The sequence below is a fragment of the Schistocerca gregaria genome, chromosome 5, assembly GCF_023897955.1.
Source record: "Schistocerca gregaria isolate iqSchGreg1 chromosome 5, iqSchGreg1.2, whole genome shotgun sequence".
In the NCBI taxonomy this organism is placed as follows: Eukaryota; Metazoa; Arthropoda; class Insecta; order Orthoptera; family Acrididae; genus Schistocerca; species Schistocerca gregaria.
Window position 1 is genome coordinate 575,416,491 of NC_064924.1, and position 21,900 is coordinate 575,438,390.

The 21,900-nt window shown below is 49.5% G+C and overlaps 36 non-coding genes across 36 annotated transcripts; all 36 read right to left on the minus strand.

Moving 5' to 3' along the window:
* Positions 1–125: 125 nt before the first annotated feature.
* On the minus strand, positions 126–197 carry Trnat-cgu (transfer RNA threonine (anticodon CGU)). Its single transcript has one exon. It is a non-coding gene; the product is annotated as a tRNA-Thr (tRNA).
* Positions 198–886: 689 nt separating this feature from the next.
* On the minus strand, positions 887–960 carry Trnan-guu (transfer RNA asparagine (anticodon GUU)). The gene has a single exon. It is a non-coding gene; the product is annotated as a tRNA-Asn (tRNA).
* Positions 961–1,267: 307 nt separating this feature from the next.
* Trnat-cgu (transfer RNA threonine (anticodon CGU)) lies at positions 1,268–1,339 on the minus strand. The gene has a single exon. It is a non-coding gene; the product is annotated as a tRNA-Thr (tRNA).
* Positions 1,340–2,027: 688 nt separating this feature from the next.
* Trnan-guu (transfer RNA asparagine (anticodon GUU)) lies at positions 2,028–2,101 on the minus strand. The gene has a single exon. It is a non-coding gene; the product is annotated as a tRNA-Asn (tRNA).
* Positions 2,102–2,408: 307 nt separating this feature from the next.
* Positions 2,409–2,480, minus strand: Trnat-cgu (transfer RNA threonine (anticodon CGU)). The gene has a single exon. It is a non-coding gene; the product is annotated as a tRNA-Thr (tRNA).
* A 689-nt stretch (positions 2,481–3,169) lies between these two features.
* Trnan-guu (transfer RNA asparagine (anticodon GUU)) lies at positions 3,170–3,243 on the minus strand. The gene has a single exon. It is a non-coding gene; the product is annotated as a tRNA-Asn (tRNA).
* Positions 3,244–3,550: 307 nt separating this feature from the next.
* Trnat-cgu (transfer RNA threonine (anticodon CGU)) lies at positions 3,551–3,622 on the minus strand. The gene has a single exon. It is a non-coding gene; the product is annotated as a tRNA-Thr (tRNA).
* A 688-nt stretch (positions 3,623–4,310) lies between these two features.
* Trnan-guu (transfer RNA asparagine (anticodon GUU)) lies at positions 4,311–4,384 on the minus strand. The gene has a single exon. It is a non-coding gene; the product is annotated as a tRNA-Asn (tRNA).
* A 307-nt stretch (positions 4,385–4,691) lies between these two features.
* Positions 4,692–4,763, minus strand: Trnat-cgu (transfer RNA threonine (anticodon CGU)). The gene has a single exon. It is a non-coding gene; the product is annotated as a tRNA-Thr (tRNA).
* A 689-nt stretch (positions 4,764–5,452) lies between these two features.
* On the minus strand, positions 5,453–5,526 carry Trnan-guu (transfer RNA asparagine (anticodon GUU)). The gene has a single exon. It is a non-coding gene; the product is annotated as a tRNA-Asn (tRNA).
* A 307-nt stretch (positions 5,527–5,833) lies between these two features.
* On the minus strand, positions 5,834–5,905 carry Trnat-cgu (transfer RNA threonine (anticodon CGU)). The gene has a single exon. It is a non-coding gene; the product is annotated as a tRNA-Thr (tRNA).
* A 688-nt stretch (positions 5,906–6,593) lies between these two features.
* Trnan-guu (transfer RNA asparagine (anticodon GUU)) lies at positions 6,594–6,667 on the minus strand. Its single transcript has one exon. It is a non-coding gene; the product is annotated as a tRNA-Asn (tRNA).
* Positions 6,668–6,974: 307 nt separating this feature from the next.
* On the minus strand, positions 6,975–7,046 carry Trnat-cgu (transfer RNA threonine (anticodon CGU)). The gene has a single exon. It is a non-coding gene; the product is annotated as a tRNA-Thr (tRNA).
* Positions 7,047–7,735: 689 nt separating this feature from the next.
* Trnan-guu (transfer RNA asparagine (anticodon GUU)) lies at positions 7,736–7,809 on the minus strand. The gene has a single exon. It is a non-coding gene; the product is annotated as a tRNA-Asn (tRNA).
* A 307-nt stretch (positions 7,810–8,116) lies between these two features.
* Trnat-cgu (transfer RNA threonine (anticodon CGU)) lies at positions 8,117–8,188 on the minus strand. The gene has a single exon. It is a non-coding gene; the product is annotated as a tRNA-Thr (tRNA).
* A 689-nt stretch (positions 8,189–8,877) lies between these two features.
* Trnan-guu (transfer RNA asparagine (anticodon GUU)) lies at positions 8,878–8,951 on the minus strand. Its single transcript has one exon. It is a non-coding gene; the product is annotated as a tRNA-Asn (tRNA).
* Positions 8,952–9,258: 307 nt separating this feature from the next.
* Trnat-cgu (transfer RNA threonine (anticodon CGU)) lies at positions 9,259–9,330 on the minus strand. Its single transcript has one exon. It is a non-coding gene; the product is annotated as a tRNA-Thr (tRNA).
* Positions 9,331–10,019: 689 nt separating this feature from the next.
* Trnan-guu (transfer RNA asparagine (anticodon GUU)) lies at positions 10,020–10,093 on the minus strand. The gene has a single exon. It is a non-coding gene; the product is annotated as a tRNA-Asn (tRNA).
* A 318-nt stretch (positions 10,094–10,411) lies between these two features.
* Positions 10,412–10,483, minus strand: Trnat-cgu (transfer RNA threonine (anticodon CGU)). Its single transcript has one exon. It is a non-coding gene; the product is annotated as a tRNA-Thr (tRNA).
* A 1,081-nt stretch (positions 10,484–11,564) lies between these two features.
* Trnat-cgu (transfer RNA threonine (anticodon CGU)) lies at positions 11,565–11,636 on the minus strand. Its single transcript has one exon. It is a non-coding gene; the product is annotated as a tRNA-Thr (tRNA).
* A 689-nt stretch (positions 11,637–12,325) lies between these two features.
* Positions 12,326–12,399, minus strand: Trnan-guu (transfer RNA asparagine (anticodon GUU)). Its single transcript has one exon. It is a non-coding gene; the product is annotated as a tRNA-Asn (tRNA).
* A 307-nt stretch (positions 12,400–12,706) lies between these two features.
* Positions 12,707–12,778, minus strand: Trnat-cgu (transfer RNA threonine (anticodon CGU)). Its single transcript has one exon. It is a non-coding gene; the product is annotated as a tRNA-Thr (tRNA).
* A 689-nt stretch (positions 12,779–13,467) lies between these two features.
* Positions 13,468–13,541, minus strand: Trnan-guu (transfer RNA asparagine (anticodon GUU)). Its single transcript has one exon. It is a non-coding gene; the product is annotated as a tRNA-Asn (tRNA).
* A 318-nt stretch (positions 13,542–13,859) lies between these two features.
* On the minus strand, positions 13,860–13,931 carry Trnat-ggu (transfer RNA threonine (anticodon GGU)). Its single transcript has one exon. It is a non-coding gene; the product is annotated as a tRNA-Thr (tRNA).
* A 689-nt stretch (positions 13,932–14,620) lies between these two features.
* Trnan-guu (transfer RNA asparagine (anticodon GUU)) lies at positions 14,621–14,694 on the minus strand. Its single transcript has one exon. It is a non-coding gene; the product is annotated as a tRNA-Asn (tRNA).
* A 318-nt stretch (positions 14,695–15,012) lies between these two features.
* On the minus strand, positions 15,013–15,084 carry Trnat-cgu (transfer RNA threonine (anticodon CGU)). The gene has a single exon. It is a non-coding gene; the product is annotated as a tRNA-Thr (tRNA).
* A 689-nt stretch (positions 15,085–15,773) lies between these two features.
* On the minus strand, positions 15,774–15,847 carry Trnan-guu (transfer RNA asparagine (anticodon GUU)). Its single transcript has one exon. It is a non-coding gene; the product is annotated as a tRNA-Asn (tRNA).
* Positions 15,848–16,165: 318 nt separating this feature from the next.
* Positions 16,166–16,237, minus strand: Trnat-ggu (transfer RNA threonine (anticodon GGU)). Its single transcript has one exon. It is a non-coding gene; the product is annotated as a tRNA-Thr (tRNA).
* A 689-nt stretch (positions 16,238–16,926) lies between these two features.
* Positions 16,927–17,000, minus strand: Trnay-gua (transfer RNA tyrosine (anticodon GUA)). Its single transcript has one exon. It is a non-coding gene; the product is annotated as a tRNA-Tyr (tRNA).
* Positions 17,001–17,318: 318 nt separating this feature from the next.
* Positions 17,319–17,390, minus strand: Trnat-cgu (transfer RNA threonine (anticodon CGU)). The gene has a single exon. It is a non-coding gene; the product is annotated as a tRNA-Thr (tRNA).
* Positions 17,391–18,079: 689 nt separating this feature from the next.
* Positions 18,080–18,153, minus strand: Trnan-guu (transfer RNA asparagine (anticodon GUU)). Its single transcript has one exon. It is a non-coding gene; the product is annotated as a tRNA-Asn (tRNA).
* Positions 18,154–18,471: 318 nt separating this feature from the next.
* Trnat-cgu (transfer RNA threonine (anticodon CGU)) lies at positions 18,472–18,543 on the minus strand. Its single transcript has one exon. It is a non-coding gene; the product is annotated as a tRNA-Thr (tRNA).
* A 689-nt stretch (positions 18,544–19,232) lies between these two features.
* On the minus strand, positions 19,233–19,306 carry Trnan-guu (transfer RNA asparagine (anticodon GUU)). The gene has a single exon. It is a non-coding gene; the product is annotated as a tRNA-Asn (tRNA).
* A 307-nt stretch (positions 19,307–19,613) lies between these two features.
* On the minus strand, positions 19,614–19,685 carry Trnat-cgu (transfer RNA threonine (anticodon CGU)). Its single transcript has one exon. It is a non-coding gene; the product is annotated as a tRNA-Thr (tRNA).
* A 689-nt stretch (positions 19,686–20,374) lies between these two features.
* On the minus strand, positions 20,375–20,448 carry Trnan-guu (transfer RNA asparagine (anticodon GUU)). Its single transcript has one exon. It is a non-coding gene; the product is annotated as a tRNA-Asn (tRNA).
* Positions 20,449–20,766: 318 nt separating this feature from the next.
* Positions 20,767–20,838, minus strand: Trnat-cgu (transfer RNA threonine (anticodon CGU)). The gene has a single exon. It is a non-coding gene; the product is annotated as a tRNA-Thr (tRNA).
* Between the last annotated feature and the right edge of the window lie 1,062 nt (positions 20,839–21,900).

Sequence of the window (21,900 nt, forward strand, 5' to 3'; positions counted from 1 at the left end):
AAACCTCCTAGGCCAGTAGAATACTTGTCATAGGTTGAAGAACATCCCTTTCATTCAGTGTACTGCCATGTGATAGATATTGCTCGAGGTAGCTCCGCACGTTGCAGGAAAGTTAAAAAAATGGATGCCTTCTGTGAGGTTCGAACTCACGACTCCTGGTTTACGAGACCAGTGTTCTACCACTGAGCTAAGAAGGCGGCAGCTTTGTATTTGCGAGCTATAACCGAATTCTCACTTCATCACACTGAATCTTGCAGCCCTCGACCAGATAATTGATTTGGCGCACTGCTGCTGCTGGGAGTGTCCACATTGCCGTTCTCCAAATCTCTCGACTGTTTCGCCCTTACGATCGGCGACGACCGTCAGGCCACCAAACGTTTGCGGTCTGCAATTTCTTGTCCTAGTGCACAGCTTGTGGGATAACGTGGCTCGACTGCGAAATGCGCCTTTCGGCTCCACTCTCTGGCTACAGTTTGCTGTTGTTCACAGTGGCACTGGCGTTGCCCATGGGGCTTCATGTAAGGCGACTGCACGTCGCTCGGCCAACAGCGGCCTACTGCAGACCGACACTTAAGAGACACAAAATACAAATCGACATCGAGAGACAGGCCCTGTCATATGGCACTCGCGACGTATACGCTCAAATTGAATGTAAATAAAACGTCTTTTGTAGTGGGCGTCGCTCCACTGCAGTGTCACACATGGTGAATAAATAGGAAAACAGTAGAACGTCTGTGTAGGGCCATGTTTTTACCTATAGTGCCACCTGCCTGAATGTGTATAAGCGTCTGTGGCATCACTCCTTCGCAGCCAAATTGCCACACTAGCTGTGTATCTCTAACGAAGTTGACGTATGTCCTCACCTCGGTGACGGTTAAAACGACTTCGCCCCCGGGTGGGCTCGAACCACCAACCTTTCCGTTAACAGCCGAACGCGCTAGCCGATTGCGCCACGGAGGCGTCGATTTTGCTCTCTATATCAACGCAATTCGTACACATTCTGCAGGAATCTCGCAGAATGGTAGCATCTGCTTATGCCTCTTCACATGGATAACGTGCATGCACACTGTAGCGACGCTCATAAACGAATGACATTATACTACAAAATGCATACAAACCACTGTTCTGCCTATGCATTCAGAAAACCTCCTAGGCCAGTAGAATACTTGTCATAGGTTGAAGAACATCCCTTTCATTCAGTGTACTGCCATGTGATAGATAATGGTCGAGGTAGCTCCGCACGTTGCAGGAAAGTTAAAAAAATGGATGCCTTCTGTGAGGTTCGAACTCACGACTCCTGGTTTACGAGACCAGCGCTCTACCACTGAGCTAAGAAGGCGGCAGCTTTGTATTTGCGAGCTATCCCCGAATTCTCACTTCATCACACTGAATCTTGCAGCCCTCGACCAGATAATTGATTTGGCGCACTGCTGCTGCTGGGAGTGTCCACATTGCCGTTCTCCAAATCTCTCGACTGTTTCGCCCTTACGATCGGCGACGACCGTCAGGCCACCAAAAGTTTGCGGTCTGCAATTTCTTGTCCTAGTGCACAGCTTGTGGGATAACGTGGCTCGACTGCGAAATGCGCCTTTCGGCTCCACTCTCTGGCTACAGTTTGCTGTTGTTCACAGTGGCACTGGCGTTGCCCATGGGGCTTCATGTAAGGCGACTGCACGTCGCTCGGCCAACAGCGGCCTACTGCAGACCGACACTTAAGAGGCACAAAATACAAATCGACATCGAGAGACAGGCCCTGTCATATGGCACTCGCGACGTATACGCTCAAATTGAATGTAAATAAAACGTCTTTTGTAGTGGGCGTCGCTCCACTGCAGTGTCACACATGGTGAATAAATAGGAAAACAGTAGAACGTCTGTGTAGGGCCATGTTTTTACCTACAGTGCCACCTGCCTGAATGTGTATAAGCATCTGTGGCATCACTCCTTCGCAGCCAAATTGCCACACTAGCTGTGTATCTCTAACAAAGTTGATGTATGTCCTCACCTCGGTACGGGTAAAACGATTTCGCCCCCGGGTGGGCTCGAACCACCAACCTTTCGGTTAACAGCCGAACGCGCTAGCCGATTGCGCCACGGAGGCGTCGATTATGCTCTCTATATCAACGCAATTCGTACACATTCTGCAGGAATCTCGCAGAATGGTAGCATCTGCTTATGCCTCTTCACATGGATAACGTGCATGCACACTGTAGCGACGCTCATAAACGAATGACATTATACTACAAAATGCATACAAACCACTGTTCTGCCTATGCATTCAGAAAACCTCCTAGGCCAGTAGAATACTTGTCATAGGTTGAAGAACATCCCTTTCATTCAGTGTACTGCCATGTGATAGATATTGCTCGAGGTAGCTCCGCACGTTGCAGGAAAGTTAGAAAAATGGATGCCTTCTGTGAGGTTCGAACTCACGACTCCTGGTTTACGAGACCAGTGCTCTACCACTGAGCTAAGAAGGCGGCAGCTTTGAACTTGCGAGCTATCCCCGAATTCTCACTTCATCACACTGAATCTTGCAGCCCTCGACCAGATAATTGATTTGGCGCACTGCTGCTGCTGGGAGTGTCCACATTGCCGTTCTCCAAATCTCTCGACTGTTTCGCCCTTACGATCGGCGACGACCGTCAGGCCACCAAAAGTTTGCGGTCTGCAATTTCTTGTCCTAGTGCACAGCTTGTGGGATAACGTGGCTCGACTGCGAAATGCGCCTTTCGGCTCCACTCTCTGGCTACAGTTTGCTGTTGTTCACAGTGGCACTGGCGTTGCCCATGGGGCTTCATGTAAGGCGACTGCACGTCGCTCGGCCAACAGCGGCCTACTGCAGACCGACGCTTAAGAGACACAAAATACAAATCGACATCGAGAGACAGGCCCTGTCATATGGCACTCGCGACGTATACGCTCAAATTGAATGTAAATAAAACGTCTTTTGTAGTGGGCGTCGCTCCACTGCAGTGTCACACATGGTGAATAAATAGGAAAACAGTAGAACGTCTGTGTAGGGCCATGTTTTTACCTATAGTGCCACCTGCCTGAATGTGTATAAGCGTCTGTGGCATCACTCCTTCGCAGCCAAATTGCCACACTAGCTGTGTATCTCTAACGAAGTTGACGTATGTCCTCACCTCGGTGACGGTTAAAACGACTTCGCCCCCGGGTGGGCTCGAACCACCAACCTTTCCGTTAACAGCCGAACGCGCTAGCCGATTGCGCCACGGAGGCGTCGATTTTGCTCTCTATATCAACGCAATTCGTACACATTCTGCAGGAATCTCGCAGAATGGTAGCATCTGCTTATGCCTCTTCACATGGATAACGTGCATGCACACTGTAGCGACGCTCATAAACGAATGACATTATACTACAAAATGCATACAAACCACTGTTCTGCCTATGCATTCAGAAAACCTCCTAGGCCAGTAGAATACTTGTCATAGGTTGAAGAACATCCCTTTCATTCAGTGTACTGCCATGTGATAGATAATGGTCGAGGTAGCTCCGCACGTTGCAGGAAAGTTAAAAAAATGGATGCCTTCTGTGAGGTTCGAACTCACGACTCCTGGTTTACGAGACCAGCGCTCTACCACTGAGCTAAGAAGGCGGCAGCTTTGTATTTGCGAGCTATCCCCGAATTCTCACTTCATCACACTGAATCTTGCAGCCCTCGACCAGATAATTGATTTGGCGCACTGCTGCTGCTGGGAGTGTCCACATTGCCGTTCTCCAAATCTCTCGACTGTTTCGCCCTTACGATCGGCGACGACCGTCAGGCCACCAAAAGTTTGCGGTCTGCAATTTCTTGTCCTAGTGCACAGCTTGTGGGATAACGTGGCTCGACTGCGAAATGCGCCTTTCGGCTCCACTCTCTGGCTACAGTTTGCTGTTGTTCACAGTGGCACTGGCGTTGCCCATGGGGCTTCATGTAAGGCGACTGCACGTCGCTCGGCCAACAGCGGCCTACTGCAGACCGACACTTAAGAGGCACAAAATACAAATCGACATCGAGAGACAGGCCCTGTCATATGGCACTCGCGACGTATACGCTCAAATTGAATGTAAATAAAACGTCTTTTGTAGTGGGCGTCGCTCCACTGCAGTGTCACACATGGTGAATAAATAGGAAAACAGTAGAACGTCTGTGTAGGGCCATGTTTTTACCTACAGTGCCACCTGCCTGAATGTGTATAAGCATCTGTGGCATCACTCCTTCGCAGCCAAATTGCCACACTAGCTGTGTATCTCTAACAAAGTTGATGTATGTCCTCACCTCGGTACGGGTAAAACGATTTCGCCCCCGGGTGGGCTCGAACCACCAACCTTTCGGTTAACAGCCGAACGCGCTAGCCGATTGCGCCACGGAGGCGTCGATTATGCTCTCTATATCAACGCAATTCGTACACATTCTGCAGGAATCTCGCAGAATGGTAGCATCTGCTTATGCCTCTTCACATGGATAACGTGCATGCACACTGTAGCGACGCTCATAAACGAATGACATTATACTACAAAATGCATACAAACCACTGTTCTGCCTATGCATTCAGAAAACCTCCTAGGCCAGTAGAATACTTGTCATAGGTTGAAGAACATCCCTTTCATTCAGTGTACTGCCATGTGATAGATATTGCTCGAGGTAGCTCCGCACGTTGCAGGAAAGTTAGAAAAATGGATGCCTTCTGTGAGGTTCGAACTCACGACTCCTGGTTTACGAGACCAGTGCTCTACCACTGAGCTAAGAAGGCGGCAGCTTTGAACTTGCGAGCTATCCCCGAATTCTCACTTCATCACACTGAATCTTGCAGCCCTCGACCAGATAATTGATTTGGCGCACTGCTGCTGCTGGGAGTGTCCACATTGCCGTTCTCCAAATCTCTCGACTGTTTCGCCCTTACGATCGGCGACGACCGTCAGGCCACCAAAAGTTTGCGGTCTGCAATTTCTTGTCCTAGTGCACAGCTTGTGGGATAACGTGGCTCGACTGCGAAATGCGCCTTTCGGCTCCACTCTCTGGCTACAGTTTGCTGTTGTTCACAGTGGCACTGGCGTTGCCCATGGGGCTTCATGTAAGGCGACTGCACGTCGCTCGGCCAACAGCGGCCTACTGCAGACCGACGCTTAAGAGACACAAAATACAAATCGACATCGAGAGACAGGCCCTGTCATATGGCACTCGCGACGTATACGCTCAAATTGAATGTAAATAAAACGTCTTTTGTAGTGGGCGTCGCTCCACTGCAGTGTCACACATGGTGAATAAATAGGAAAACAGTAGAACGTCTGTGTAGGGCCATGTTTTTACCTATAGTGCCACCTGCCTGAATGTGTATAAGCGTCTGTGGCATCACTCCTTCGCAGCCAAATTGCCACACTAGCTGTGTATCTCTAACGAAGTTGACGTATGTCCTCACCTCGGTGACGGTTAAAACGACTTCGCCCCCGGGTGGGCTCGAACCACCAACCTTTCCGTTAACAGCCGAACGCGCTAGCCGATTGCGCCACGGAGGCGTCGATTTTGCTCTCTATATCAACGCAATTCGTACACATTCTGCAGGAATCTCGCAGAATGGTAGCATCTGCTTATGCCTCTTCACATGGATAACGTGCATGCACACTGTAGCGACGCTCATAAACGAATGACATTATACTACAAAATGCATACAAACCACTGTTCTGCCTATGCATTCAGAAAACCTCCTAGGCCAGTAGAATACTTGTCATAGGTTGAAGAACATCCCTTTCATTCAGTGTACTGCCATGTGATAGATAATGGTCGAGGTAGCTCCGCACGTTGCAGGAAAGTTAAAAAAATGGATGCCTTCTGTGAGGTTCGAACTCACGACTCCTGGTTTACGAGACCAGCGCTCTACCACTGAGCTAAGAAGGCGGCAGCTTTGTATTTGCGAGCTATCCCCGAATTCTCACTTCATCACACTGAATCTTGCAGCCCTCGACCAGATAATTGATTTGGCGCACTGCTGCTGCTGGGAGTGTCCACATTGCCGTTCTCCAAATATCTCGACTGTTTCGCCCTTACGATCGGCGACGACCGTCAGGCCACCAAAAGTTTGCGGTCTGCAATTTCTTGTCCTAGTGCACAGCTTGTGGGATAACGTGGCTCGACTGCGAAATGCGCCTTTCGGCTCCACTCTCTGGCTACAGTTTGCTGTTGTTCACAGTGGCACTGGCGTTGCCCATGGGGCTTCATGTAAGGCGACTGCACGTCGCTCGGCCAACAGCGGCCTACTGCAGACCGACACTTAAGAGGCACAAAATACAAATCGACATCGAGAGACAGGCCCTGTCATATGGCACTCGCGACGTATACGCTCAAATTGAATGTAAATAAAACGTCTTTTGTAGTGGGCGTCGCTCCACTGCAGTGTCACACATGGTGAATAAATAGGAAAACAGTAGAACGTCTGTGTAGGGCCATGTTTTTACCTACAGTGCCACCTGCCTGAATGTGTATAAGCATCTGTGGCATCACTCCTTCGCAGCCAAATTGCCACACTAGCTGTGTATCTCTAACAAAGTTGATGTATGTCCTCACCTCGGTACGGGTAAAACGATTTCGCCCCCGGGTGGGCTCGAACCACCAACCTTTCGGTTAACAGCCGAACGCGCTAGCCGATTGCGCCACGGAGGCGTCGATTATGCTCTCTATATCAACGCAATTCGTACACATTCTGCAGGAATCTCGCAGAATGGTAGCATCTGCTTATGCCTCTTCACATGGATAACGTGCATGCACACTGTAGCGACGCTCATAAACGAATGACATTATACTACAAAATGCATACAAACCACTGTTCTGCCTATGCATTCAGAAAACCTCCTAGGCCAGTAGAATACTTGTCATAGGTTGAAGAACATCCCTTTCATTCAGTGTACTGCCATGTGATAGATATTGCTCGAGGTAGCTCCGCACGTTGCAGGAAAGTTAGAAAAATGGATGCCTTCTGTGAGGTTCGAACTCACGACTCCTGGTTTACGAGACCAGTGCTCTACCACTGAGCTAAGAAGGCGGCAGCTTTGAACTTGCGAGCTATCCCCGAATTCTCACTTCATCACACTGAATCTTGCAGCCCTCGACCAGATAATTGATTTGGCGCACTGCTGCTGCTGGGAGTGTCCACATTGCCGTTCTCCAAATCTCTCGACTGTTTCGCCCTTACGATCGGCGACGACCGTCAGGCCACCAAAAGTTTGCGGTCTGCAATTTCTTGTCCTAGTGCACAGCTTGTGGGATAACGTGGCTCGACTGCGAAATGCGCCTTTCGGCTCCACTCTCTGGCTACAGTTTGCTGTTGTTCACAGTGGCACTGGCGTTGCCCATGGGGCTTCATGTAAGGCGACTGCACGTCGCTCGGCCAACAGCGGCCTACTGCAGACCGACACTTAAGAGACACAAAATACAAATCGACATCGAGAGACAGGCCCTGTCATATGGCACTCGCGACGTATACGCTCAAATTGAATGAAAATAAAACGTCTTTTGTAGTGGGCGTCGCTCCACTGCAGTGTCACACATAGTGATTAAATAGGAAAACAGTAGAACGTTTGTGTAGGGCCATGTTATTACCTACAGTGCCACCTGCCTGAATGTGTATAGGCATCTGTGGCATCACTCCTTCGCAGCCAAATTGCCACACTAGCTGTTTATCTCTAACAAAGTTGATGTATGTCCTCACCTCGGTGACGGTTAAAACGATTTCGCCCCCGGGTGGGCTCGAACCACCAACCTTCCGGTTAACAGCCGAACGCGCTAGCCGATTGCGCCACGGAGGCGTCGATTTTGTTCTCTATATCAACGCAATTCGTACACATTCTGCAGGAATCTCGCAGAATGGTAGCATCTGCTTATGCCTCTTCACATGGATAACGTGCATGCACACTGAAGCGACGCTCATAAACGAATGACATTATACTACAAAATGCATACAAACAACTGTTCTGCCTATGCATTCAGAAAACCTCCTAGGCCAGTAGAATACTTGTCATAGGTTGAAGAACATGCCTTTCATTCAGTGTACTGCCATGTGATAGATATTGCTCGAGGTAGCTCCGCACGTTGCAGGAAAGTTAGAAAAATGGATGCCTTCTGTGAGGTTCGAACTCACGACTCCTGGTTTACGAGACCAGTGCTCTACCACTGAGCTAAGAAGGCGGCAGCTTTGAACTTGCGAGCTATCCCCGAATTCTCACTTCATCACACTGAATCTTGCAGCCCTCGACCAGATAATTGATTTGGCGCACTGCTGCTGCTGGGAGTGTCCACATTGCCGTTCTCCAAATCTCTCGACTGTTTCGCCCTTACGATCGGCGACGACCGTCAGGCCACCAAAAGTTTGCGGTCTGCAATTTCTTGTCCTAGTGCACAGCTTGTGGGATAACGTGGCTCGACTGCGAAATGCGCCTTTCGGCTCCACTCTCTGGCTACAGTTTGCTGTTGTTCACAGTGGCACTGGCGTTGCCCATGGGGCTTCATGTAAGGCGACTGCACGTCGCTCGGCCAACAGCGGCCTACTGCAGACCGACACTTAAGAGACACAAAATACAAATCGACATCGAGAGACAGGCCCTGTCATATGGCACTCGCGACGTATACGCTCAAATTGAATGTAAATAAAACGTCTTTTGTAGTGGGCGTCGCTCCACTGCAGTGTCACACATGGTGAATAAATAGGAAAACAGTAGAACGTCTGTGTAGGGCCATGTTATTACCTACAGTGCCACCTGCCTGAATGTGTATAGGCATCTGTGGCATCACTCCTTCGCAGCCAAATTGCCACACTAGCTGTTTATCTCTAACAAAGTTGATGTATGTCCTCACCTCGGTGACGGTTAAAACGATTTCGCCCCCGGGTGGGCTCGAACCACCAACCTTCCGGTTAACAGCCGAACGCGCTAGCCGATTGCGCCACGGAGGCGTCGATTTTGTTCTCTATATCAACGCAATTCGTACACATTCTGCAGGAATCTCGCAGAATGGTAGCATCTGCTTATGCCTCTTCACATGGATAACGTGCATGCACACTGTAGCGACGCTCATAAACGAATGACATTATACTACAAAATGCATACAAACCACTGTTCTGCCTATGCATTCAGAAAACCTCCTAGGCCAGTAGAATACTTGTCATAGGTTGAAGAACATCCCTTTCATTCAGTGTACTGCCATGTGATAGATATTGCTCGAGGTAGCTCCGCACGTTGCAGGAAAGTTAGAAAAATGGATGCCTTCTGTGAGGTTCGAACTCACGACTCCTGGTTTACGAGACCAGTGCTCTACCACTGAGCTAAGAAGGCGGCAGCTTTGAACTTGCGAGCTATCCCCGAATTCTCACTTCATCACACTGAATCTTGTAGCCCTCGACCAGATAATTGATTTGGCGCACTGCTGCTGCTGGGAGTGTCCACATTGCCGTTCTCCAAATCTCTCGACTGTTTCGCCCTTACGATCGGCGACGACCGTCAGGCCACCAAAAGTTTGCGGTCTGCAATTTCTTGTCCTAGTGCACAGCTTGTGGGATAACGTGGCTCGACTGCGAAATGCGCCTTTCGGCTCCACTCTCTGGCTACAGTTTGCTGTTGTTCACAGTGGCACTGGCGTTGCCCATGGGGCTTCATGTAAGGCGACTGCACGTCGCTCGGCCAACAGCGGCGTACTGCAGACCGACACTTAAGAGACACAAAATACAAATCGACATCGAGAGACAGGCCCTGTCATGTGGCAGTCGCGACGTATACGCTCAAATTGAATGTAAATAAAACGTCTTTTGTAGTGGGCGTCGCTCCACTGCAGTGTCACACATAGTGATTAAATAGGAAAACAGTAGAACGTCTGTGTAGGGCCATGTTATTACCTTCAGTGCCACCTGCCTGAATGTGTATAGACATCTGTGGCATCACTCCTTCGCAGCCAAATTGCCACACTAGCTGTGTATCTCTAACAAAGTTGATGTATGTCCTCACCTCGGTGACGGTTAAAACGATTTCGCCCCCGGGTGGGCTCGAACCACCAACCTTTCGGTTAACAGCCTAACGCGCTAGCCGATTGCGCCACGGAGACGTCGATTTTGGCTAATTTTTGCTCTCTATATCAACGCAATTCGTACACATTCTGCAGGAATCTCGCAGAATGGTAGCATCTGCTTATGCCTCTTCACATGGATAACGTGCATGCACACTGTAGCGACGCTCATAAACGAATGACATTATATTACAAAATGCATACAAACCACTGTTCTGCCTATGCATTCAGAAAACCTCCTAGGCCAGTAGAATACTTGTCATAGGTTGAAGAACATCCCTTTCATTCAGTGTACTGCCATGTGATAGATATTGCTCGAGGTAGCTCCGCACGTTGCAGGAAAGTTAAAAAAATGGATGCCTTCTGTGAGGTTCGAACTCACGACTCCTGGTTTACGAGACCAGTGTTCTACCACTGAGCTAAGACGGCGGCAGCTTTGTGTTTGCGAGCTATCCCCGAATTCTCACTTCATCACACTGAATCTTGCAGCCCTCGACCAGATAATTGATTTGGCGCACTGCTGCTGCTGGGAGTGTCCACATTGCCGTTCTCCAAATCTCTCGACTGTTTCGCCCTTACGATCGGCGACGACCGTCAGGCCACCAAACGTTTGCGGTCTGCAATTTCTTGTCCTAGTGCACAGCTTGTGGGATAACGTGGCTCGACTGCGAAATGCGCCTTTCGGCTCCACTCTCTGGCTACAGTTTGCTGTTGTTCACAGTGGCACTGGCGTTGCCCATGGGGCTTCATGTAAGGCGACTGCACGTCGCTCGGCCAACAGCGGCCTACTGCAGACCGACACTTAAGAGACACAAAATACAAATCGACATCGAGAGACAGGCCCTGTCAAATGGCACTCGCGACGTATACGCTTAAATTGAATGTAAATAAAACGTCTTTTGTAGTGGGCGTCGCTCCACTGCAGTGTCACACATGGTGAATAAATAGGAAAACAGTAGAACGTCTGTGTAGGGACATGTTTTTACCTACAGTGCCACCTGCCTGAATGTGTATAAGCATCTGTGGCATCACTCCTTCGCAGCCAAATTGCCACACTAGCTGTGTATCTCTAACAAAGTTGACGTATGTCCTCACCTCGGTGACGGTTAAAACGATTTCGCCCCCGGGGTGGCTCGAACCACCAACCTCCCGGTTAACTGCCGAACGCGCTAGCCGATTGCGCCACGGAGGCGTCGACTTTGGCTCACGTGTGCAATCTATATCAACGCAATTCGTACACATTCTACAGGAATCTCGCAGAATGGTAGCATCTGCTTATGCCTCTTCACATGGACAACGTGCATGCACACTGAAGCGACGCTCATAAACGAATGACATTATACTACAAAATGCATACAAACAACTGTTCTGCCTATGCATTCAGAAAACCTCCTAGGCCAGTAGAATACTTGTCATAGGTTGTAGAACATCCCTTTCATTCAGTGTACTGCCATATGATAGATATTGCTCGAGGTAGCTCCGCACGTTGCAGGAAAGTTAAAAAAATGTATGCCTTCTGTGAGGTTCGAAATCACGACTCCTGGTTTACGAGACCAGTGCTCTACCACTGAGCTAAGAAGGCGGCAGATTTGAATTTGCGAGCTCTCCCCGAATTCTCACTTCATCACACTGAATCTTGCGGCCCTCGACCAGATAATTGATTTGGCGCACTGCTGCTGCTGGGAGTGTCCACATTGCCGTTCTCCAAATCTCTCGACTGTTTCGCCCTTACGATCGGCGACGACCGTCAGGCCACCAAAAGTTTGCGGTCTGCAATTTCTTGTCCTAGTGCACAGCTTGTGGGATAACGTGGCTCGACTGCGAAATGCGCCTTTCGGCTCCACTCTCTGGCTACAGTTTGCTGTTGTTCACAGTGGCACTGGCGTTGCCCATGGGGCTTCATGTAAGGCGACTGCACGTCGCTCGGCCAACAGCGGCCTACTGCAGACCGACACTTAAGAGACACAAAATACAAATCGACATCGAGAGACAGGCCCTCTCATATGGCAGTCGCGACGTATACGCTCAAATTGAATGTAAATAAAACGTCTTTTGTAGTGGGCGTCGCTCCACTGCAGTGTCACACATAGTGATTAAATAGGAAAACAGTAGAACGTCTGTGTAGGGCCATGTTATTACCTTCAGTGCCACCTGCCTGAATGTGTATAGACATCTGTGGCATCACTCCTTCGCAGCCAAATTGCCACACTAGCTGTTTATCTCTAACAAAGTTGATGTATGTCCTCACCTCGGTGACGGTTAAAACGATTTCGCCCCCGGGTGGGCTCGAACCACCAACCTTCCGGTTAACAGCCGAACGCGCTAGCCGATTGCGCCACGGAGGCGTCGATTTTGCTCTCTATATCAACGCAATTCGTACACATTCTGCAGGAATCTCGCAGAATGGTAGCATCTGCTTATGCCTCTTCACATGGATAACGTGCATGCACACTGTAGCGACGCTCATAAACGAATGACATTATACTACAAAATGCATACAAACCACTGTTCTGCCTATGCATTCAGAAAACCTCCTAGGCCAGTAGAATACTTGTCATAGGTTGAAGAACATCCCTTTCATTCAGTGTACTGCCATGTGATAGATATTGCTCGAGGTAGCTCCGCACGTTGCAGGAAAGTTAGAAAAATGGATGCCTTCTGTGAGGTTCGAACTCACGACTCCTGGTTTACGAGACCAGTGCTCTACCACTGAGCTAAGAAGGCGGCAGCTTTGAACTTGCGAGCTATCCCCGAATTCTCACTTCATCACACTGAATCTTGCAGCCCTCGACCAGATAATTGATTTGGCGCACTGCTGCTGCTGGGAGTGTCCACATTGCCGTTCTCCAAATCTCTCGACTGTTTCGCCCTTACGATCGGCGGCGACCGTCAGGCCACCAAACGTTTGCGGTCTGCAATTTCTTGTCCTAGTGCACAGCTTGTGGGATAACGTGGCTCGACTGCGAAATGCGCCTTTCGGCTCCACTCTCTGGCTACAGTTTGCTGTTGTTCACAGTGGCACTGGCGTTGCCCATGGGGCTTCATGTAAGGCGACTGCACGTCGCTCGGCCAACAGCGGCCTACTGCAGACCGACACTTAAGAGACACAAAATACAAATCGACATCGAGAGACAGGCCCTGTCATATGGCACTCGCGACGTATACGCTCAAATTGAATGTAAATAAAACGTCTTTTGTAGTGGGCGTCGCTCCACTGCAGTGTCACACATGGTGAATAAATAGGAAAACAGTAGAACGTCTGTGTAGGGCCATGTTTTTACCTACAGTGCCACCTGCCTGAATGTGTATAAGCATCTGTGGCATCACTCCTTCGCAGCCAAATTGCCACACTAGCTGTGTATCTCTAACAAAGTTGATGTATGTCCTCACCTCGGTGACGGTTAAAACGATTTCGCCCCCGGGTGGGCTCGAACCACCAACCTTTCGGTTAACAGCCGAACGCGCTAGCCGATTGCGCCACGGAGACGTCGATTTTGGCTAATTTTTGCTCTCTATATCAACGCAATTCGTACACATTCTGCAGGAATCTCGCAGAATGGTAGCATCTGCTTATGCCTCTTCACATGGATAACGTGCATGCACACTGTAGCGACGCTCATAAACGAATGACATTATACTACAAAATGCATACAAACCACTGTTCTGCCTATGCATTCAGAAAACCTCCTAGGCCAGTAGAATACTTGTCATAGGTTGAAGAACATCCCTTTCATTCAGTGTACTGCCATGTGATAGATATTGCTCGAGGTAGCTCCGCACGTTGCAGGAAAGTTAAAAAAATGGATGCCTTCTGTGAGGTTCGAACTCACGACTCCTGGTTTACCAGACCAGCGCTCTACCACTGAGCTAAGAAGGCGGCAGCTTTGAATTTGCGAGCTATCCCCGAATTCTCACTTCATCACACTGAATCTTGCAGCCCTCGACCAGATAATTGATTTGGCGCACTGCTGCTGCTGGGAGTGTCCACATTGCCGTTCTCCAAATCTCTCGACTGTTTCGCCCTTACGATCGGCGGCGACCGTCAGGCCACCAAACGTTTGCGGTCTGCAATTTCTTGTCCTAGTGCACAGCTTGTGGGATAACGTGGCTCGACTGCGAAATGCGCCTTTCGGCTCCACTCTCTGGCTACAGTTTGCTGTTGTTCACAGTGGCACTGGCGTTGCCCATGGGGCTTCATGTAAGGCGACTGCACGTCGCTCGGCCAACAGCGGCCTACTGCAGACCGACACTTAAGAGACACAAAATACAAATCGACATCGAGAGACAGGCCCTGTCATATGGCACTCGCGACGTATACGCTCAAATTGAATGTAAATAAAACGTCTTTTGTAGTGGGCGTCGCTCCACTGCAGTGTCACACATGGTGAATAAATAGGAAAACACTAGAACGTCTATGTAGGGCCATGTTTTTACCTACAGTGCCACCTGCCTGAATGTGTATAAGCATCTGTGGCATCACTCCTTCGCAGCCAAATTGCCACACTAGCTGTGTATCTCTAACAAAGTTGACGTATGTCCTCACCTCGGTGACGGTTAAAACGATTTCGCCCCCGGGTGGGCTCGACCCACCAACCTTTCGGTTAACAGCCGAACGCGCTACCCGATTGCGCCACGGAGGCGTCGATTTTGGCTCACTTGTGCTCTCCATATCAACGCAATTCGTACACATTCTGCAGGAATCTCGCAGAATGGTAGCATCTGCTTATGCCTCTTCACATGGATAACGTGCATGCACACTGTAGCGACGCTCATAAACGAATGACATTATACTACAAAATGCATACAAACCACTGTTCTGCCTATGCATTCAGAAAACCTCCTAGGCCAGTAGAATACTTGACATAGGTTGTAGAACATCCCTTTCATTCAGTGTACTGCCATGTGATAGATATTGCTCGAGGTAGCTCCGCACGTTGCAGGAAAGTTAAAAAAATGGATGCCTTCTGTGAGGTTCGAGCTCACGACTCCTGGTTTACGAGACCAGTGTTCTACCACTGAGCTAAGAAGGCGGCAGCTTTGTATTTGCGAGCTATCCCCGAATTCTCACTTCATCACACTGAATCTTGCAGCCCTCGACCAGATAATTGATTTGGCGCACTGCTGCTGCTGGGAGTGTCCACATTGCCGTTCTCCAAATCTCTCGACTGTTTCGCCCTTACGATCGGCGGCGACCGTCAGGCCACCAAACGTTTGCGGTCTGCAATTTCTTGTCCTAGTGCACAGCTTGTGGGATAACGTGGCTCGACTGCGAAATGCGCCTTTCGGCTCCACTCTCTGGCTACAGTTTGCTGTTGTTCACAGTGGCACTGGCGTTGCCCATGGGGCTTCATGTAAGGCGACTGCACGTCGCTCGGCCAACAGCGGCCTACTGCAGACCGACACTTAAGAGACACAAAATACAAATCGACATCGAGAGACAGGCCCTGTCAAATGGCACTCGCGACGTATACGCTCAAATTGAATGTAAATAAAACGTCTTTTGTAGTGGGCGTCGCTCCACTGCAGTGTCACACATGGTGAATAAATAGGAAAACAGTAGAACGTCTGTGTAGGGACATGTTTTTACCTACAGTGCCACCTGCCTGAATGTGTATAAGCATCTGTGGCATCACTCCTTCGCAGCCAAATTGCCACACTAGCTGTGTATCTCTAACAAAGTTGACGTATGTCCTCACCTCGGTGACGGTTAAAACGATTTCGCCCCCGGGTGGGCTCGAACCACCAACCTTTCGGTTAACAGCCGAACGCGCTAGCCGATTGCGCCACGGAGGCGTCGATTTTGGCTCACTTGTGCTCTCTATATCAACGCAATTCGTACACATTCTGCAGGAATCTCGCAGAATGGTAGCATCTGCTTATGCCTCTTCACATGGATAACGTGCATGCACACTGTAGCGACGCTCATAAACGAATGACATTATACTACAAAATGCATACAAACCACTGTTCTGCCTATGCATTCAGAAAACCTCCTAGGCCAGTAGAATACTTGACATAGGTTGTAGAACATCCCTTTCATTCAGTGTACTGCCATGTGATAGATATTGCTCGAGGTAGCTCCGCACGTTGCAGGAAAGTTAAAAAAATGGATGCCTTCTGTGAGGTTCGAACTCACGACTCCTGGTTTACCAGACCAGCGCTCTACCACTGAGCTAAGAAGGCGGCAGCTTTGAATTTGCGAGCTATCCCCGAATTCTCACTTCATCACACTGAATCTTGCAGCGCTCGACCAGATAATTGATTTGGCGCACTGCTGCTGCTGGGAGTGTCCACATTGCCGTTCTCCATATCTCTCGACTGTTTCGCCCTTACGATCGGCGACGACCGTCAGGCCACCAAAAGTTTGCGGTCTGCAATTTCTTGTCCTAGTGCACAGCTTGTGGGATAACGTGGCTCGACTGCGAAATGCGCCTTTCGGCTCCGCTCTCTGGCTACAGTTTGCTGTTGTTCACAGTGGCACTGGCGTTGCCCATGGGGCTTCATGTAAGGCGACTGCACGTCGCTCGGCCAACAGCGGCCTACTGCAGACCGATACTTAAGAGACACAAAATACAAATCGACATCGAGATACAGGCCCTGTCATATGGCACTCGCGACGTATACGCTCAAATTGAATGTAAATAAAACGTCTTTTGTAGTGGGCGTCGCTCCACTGCAGTGTCACTCATGGTGAATAAATAGGAAAACAGTAGAACGTCTGTGTAGGGCCATGTTTTTACCTACAGTGCCACCTGCCTGAATGTGTATAAGCATCTGTGGCATCACTCCTTCGCAGCCAAATTGCCACACTAGCTGTGTATCTCTAACAAAGTTGACGTATGTCCTCACCTCGGTGACGGTTAAAACGATTTCGCCCCCGGGTGGGCTCGAACCACCAACCTTTCGGTTTACAGCCGAACGAGCTAGCTGATTGCGCCACGGAGGCGTCGATTTTGGCTCACTTGTGCTCTCTATATCAACGCAATTCGTACACATTCTGCAGGAATCTCGCAGAATGGTAGCATCTGCTTAGGCCTCTTCACATGGATAACGTGCATGCACACTGTAGCGACGCTCATAAACGTATGACATTATACTACAAAATGCATACAAACCACTGTTCTGCCTATGCATTCAGAAAACCTCCTAGGCCAGTAGAATACTTGTCATAGGTTGAAGAACATCCCTTTCATTCAGTGTACTGCCATGTGATAGATATTGCTCGAGGTAGCTCCGCACGTTGCAGGAAAGTTGAAAAAATGGATGCCTTCTGTGAGGTTCGAACTCACGACTCCTGGTTTACGAGACCAGTGCTCTACCCCTGAGCTAAGAAGGCGGCAGCTTTGAATTTGCGAGCTATCCCCGAATTCTCACTTCATCACACTGAATCTTGCAGCCCTCGACCAGATAATTGATTTGGCGCACTGCTGCTGCTGGGAGTGTCCACATTGCCGTTCTCCAAATCTCTCGACTGTTTCGCCCTTACGATCGGCGGCGACCGTCAGGCCACCAAACGTTTGCGGTCTGCAATTTCTTGTCCTAGTGCACAGCTTGTGGGATAACGTGGCTCGACTGCGAAATGCGCCTTTCGGCTCCACTCTCTGGCTACAGTTTGCTGTTGTTCACAGTGGCACTGGCGTTGCCCATGGGGCTTCATGTAAGGCGACTGCACGTCGCTCGGCCAACAGCGGCCTACTGCAGACCGACACTTAAGAGACACAAAATACAAATCGACATCGAGAGACAGGCCCTGTCATATGGCACTCGCGACGTATACGCTCAAATTGAATGTAAATAAAACGTCTTTTGTAGTGGGCGTCGCTCCACTGCAGTGTCACACATAGTGATTAAATAGGAAAACAGTAGAACGTCTGTGTAGGGCCATGTTATTACCTACAGTGCCACCTGCCTGAATGTGTATAGGCATCTGTGGCATCACTCCTTCGCAGCCAAATTGCCACACTAGCTGTGTATCTCTAACAAAGTTGACGTATGTCCTCACCTCGGTGACGGTTAAAACGATTTCGCCCCCGGGTGGGCTCGAACCACCAACCTTTCGGTTAACAGCCGAACGCGCTACCCGATTGCGCCACGGAGGCGTCGATTTTGGCTCACTTGTGCTCTCCATATCAACGCAATTCGTACACATTCTGCAGGAATCTCGCAGAATGGTAGCATCTGCTTATGCCTCTTCACATGGATAACGTGCATGCACACTGTAGCGACGCTCATAAACGAATGACATTATACTACAAAATGCATACAAACCACTGTTCTGCCTATGCATTCAGAAAACCTCCTAGGCCAGTAGAATACTTGACATAGGTTGTAGAACATCCCTTTCATTCAGTGTACTGCCATGTGATAGATATTGCTCGAGGTAGCTCCGCACGTTGCAGGAAAGTTAAAAAAATGGATGCCTTCTGTGAGGTTCGAGCTCACGACTCCTGGTTTACGAGACCAGTGTTCTACCACTGAGCTAAGAAGGCGGCAGCTTTGTATTTGCGAGCTATCCCCGAATTCTCACTTCATCACACTGAATCTTGCAGCCCTCGACCAGATAATTGATTTGGCGCACTGCTGCTGCTGGGAGTGTCCACATTGCCGTTCTCCAAATCTCTCGACTGTTTCGCCCTTACGATCGGCGGCGACCGTCAGGCCACCAAACGTTTGCGGTCTGCAATTTCTTGTCCTAGTGCACAGCTTGTGGGATAACGTGGCTCGACTGCGAAATGCGCCTTTCGGCTCCACTCTCTGGCTACAGTTTGCTGTTGTTCACAGTGGCACTGGCGTTGCCCATGGGGCTTCATGTAAGGCGACTGCACGTCGCTCGGCCAACAGCGGCCTACTGCAGACCGACACTTAAGAGACACAAAGTACAAATCGACATCGAGAGACAGGCCCTGTCATATGGCACTCGCGACGTATACGCTCAAATTGAATGTAAATAAAACGTCTTTTGTAGTGGGCGTCGCTCCACTGCAGTGTCACACATGGTGAATAAATAGGAAAACAGTAGAACGTCTGTGTAGGGACATGTTTTTACCTACAGTGCCACCTGCCTGAATGTGTATAAGCATCTGTGGCATCACTCCTTCGCAGCCAAATTGCCACACTAGCTGTGTATCTCTAACAAAGTTGACGTATGTCCTCACCTCGGTGACGGTTAAAACGATTTCGCCCCCGGGTGGGCTCGAACCACCAACCTTTCGGTTAACAGCCGAACGCGCTAGCCGATTGCGCCACGGAGGCGTCGATTTTGCTCTCTATATCAACGCAATTCGTACACATTCTTCAGGAATTTCGCAGAATGGTAGCATCTGCTTATGCCTCTTCACATGGATAACGTGCATGCACAGTGTAGCGACGCTCATAAACGAATGACATTATACTACAAAATGCATACAAACCACTGTTCTGCCTATGCATTCAGAAAACCTCCTAGGCCAGTAGAATACTTGTCATAGGTTGAAGAACATCCCTTTCATTCAGTGTACTGCCATGTGACAGATATTGCTCGAGGTAGCTCCGCACGTTGCAGGAAAGTTAGAAAAATGGATGCCTTCTGTGAGGTTCGAACTCACGACTCCTGGTTTACGAGACCAGTGCTCTACCACTGAGCTAAGAAGGCGGCAGCTTTGAACTTGCGAGCTATCCCCGAACTCTCACTTCATCACACTGAATCTTGCAGCCCTCGACCAGATAATTGATTTGGCGCACTGCTGCTGCTGGGAGTGTCCACATTGCCGTTCTCCAAATCTCTCGACTTTTTCGCCCTTACGATCGGCGACGACCGTCAGGCCACCAAACGTTTGCGGTCTGCAATTTCTTGTCCTAGTGCACAGCTTGTGGGATAACGTGGCTCGACTGCGAAATGCGCCTTTCGGCTCCACTCTCTGGCTACAGTTTGCTGTTGTTCACAGTGGCATTGGCGTTGCCCATGGGGCTTCATGTAAGGCGACTGCACGTCGCTCGGCCAACAGCGGCCTACTGCAGACCGACACTTAAGAGACACAAAATACAAATCGACATCGAGAGACAGGCCCTGTCATATGGCACTCGCGACGTATACGCTCAAATTGAATGTAAATAAAACGTCTTTTGTAGTGGGCGTCGCTCCACTGCAGTGTCACACATGGTGAATAAATAGGAAAACAGTAGAACGTCTGTGTAGGGCCATGTTTTTACCTACAGTGCGACCTGCCTGAATGTGTATAAGCATCTGTGGCATCACTCCTTCGCAGCCAAATTGCCACACTAGCTGTGTATCTCTAACTAAGTTGATGTATGTCCTCACCTCGGTGACGGTTAAAACGATTTCGCCCCCGGGTGGGCTCGAACCACCAACCTTTCGGTTAACAGCCGAAGGCTCTAGCCAATTGCGCCGCGGAGGCGTTGACTTTGGCTCACTTGTGCTCTCTATATCAAAGCAATTCGTACACATTCTGCAGGAATCTCGCAGAATGGTAGCATCTGCTTATGCCTCTTCACATGGATAACGTGCATGCACACTGTAGCGACGCTCATAAACGAATGACATTATACTACAAAATGCATACAAACCACTGTTCTGCCAATGCATTCAGAAAACCTCCTAGGCCAGTAGAATACTTGACATAGGTTGTAGAACATCCCTTTCATTCAGTGTACTGCCATGTGATAGATATTGCTCGAGGTAGCTCCGCACGTTGCAGGAAAGTTAAAAAAATGGATGCCTTCTGTGAGGTTCGAACTTACGACACCTGGTTTACGAGACCAGCGCTCTACCACTGAGCTAAGAAGGCGGCAGCTTTGAATTTGCGAGCTATCCCCGAATTCTCACTTCATCACACTGAATCTTGCAGCGCTCGACCAGATAATTGATTTGGCGCACTGCTGCTGCTGGGAGTGTCCACATTTCCGTTCTCCAAATCTCTCGACTGTTTCGCCCTTACGATCGGCGACGACCGTCAGGCCACCAAACGTTTGCGGTCTGCAATTTCTTGTCCTAGTGCACAGCTAGTGGGATAACGTGGCACGACTGCGAAATGCGCCTTTCGGCTCCACTCTCTGGCTACAGTTTGCTGTTGTTCACAGTGGCACTGGCGTTGCCCATGGGGCTTCATGTAAGGCGACTGCACGTCGCTCGGCCAACAGCGGCCTACTGCAGACCGACACTTAAGAGACACAAAATACAAATCGACATCGAGAGACAGGCCCAGTCAAATGGCACTCGCGACGTATACGCTTAAATTGAATGTAAATAAAACGTCTTTTGTAGTGGGCGTCGCACTGAATCTTGCAGCGCTCGACCAGATATATGATTTGGCGCACTGCTGCTGCTGGGAGTGTCCACATTTCCGTTCTCCATATCTCTCGACTGTTTCGCCCTTACGATCGGCGACGACCGTCAGGCCACCAAAAGTTTGCGGTCTGCAATTTCTTGTCCTAGTGCACAGCTTGTGGGATAACGTGGCTCGACTGCGAAATGCGCCTTTCGGCTCCACTCTCTGGCTACAGTTTGCTGTTGTTCACAGTGGCACTGGCGTTGCCCATGGGGCTTCATGTAAGGCGACTGCACGTCGCTCGGCCAACAGCGGCCTACTGCAGACCGACGCTTAAGAGACACAAAATACAAATCGACATCGAGAGACAGGCCCTGTCATATGGCACTCGCGACGTATACGCTGAAATTGAATGTAAATAAAACGTCTTTTGTAGTGGGCGTCGCTCCACTGCAGTGTCACACATGGTGAATAAATAGGAAAACAGTAGAACGTCTGTGTAGGGCCATGTTTTTACCTACAGTGCCACCTGCCTGAATGTGTATAAGCATCTGTGGCATCACTCCTTCGCAGCCAAATTGC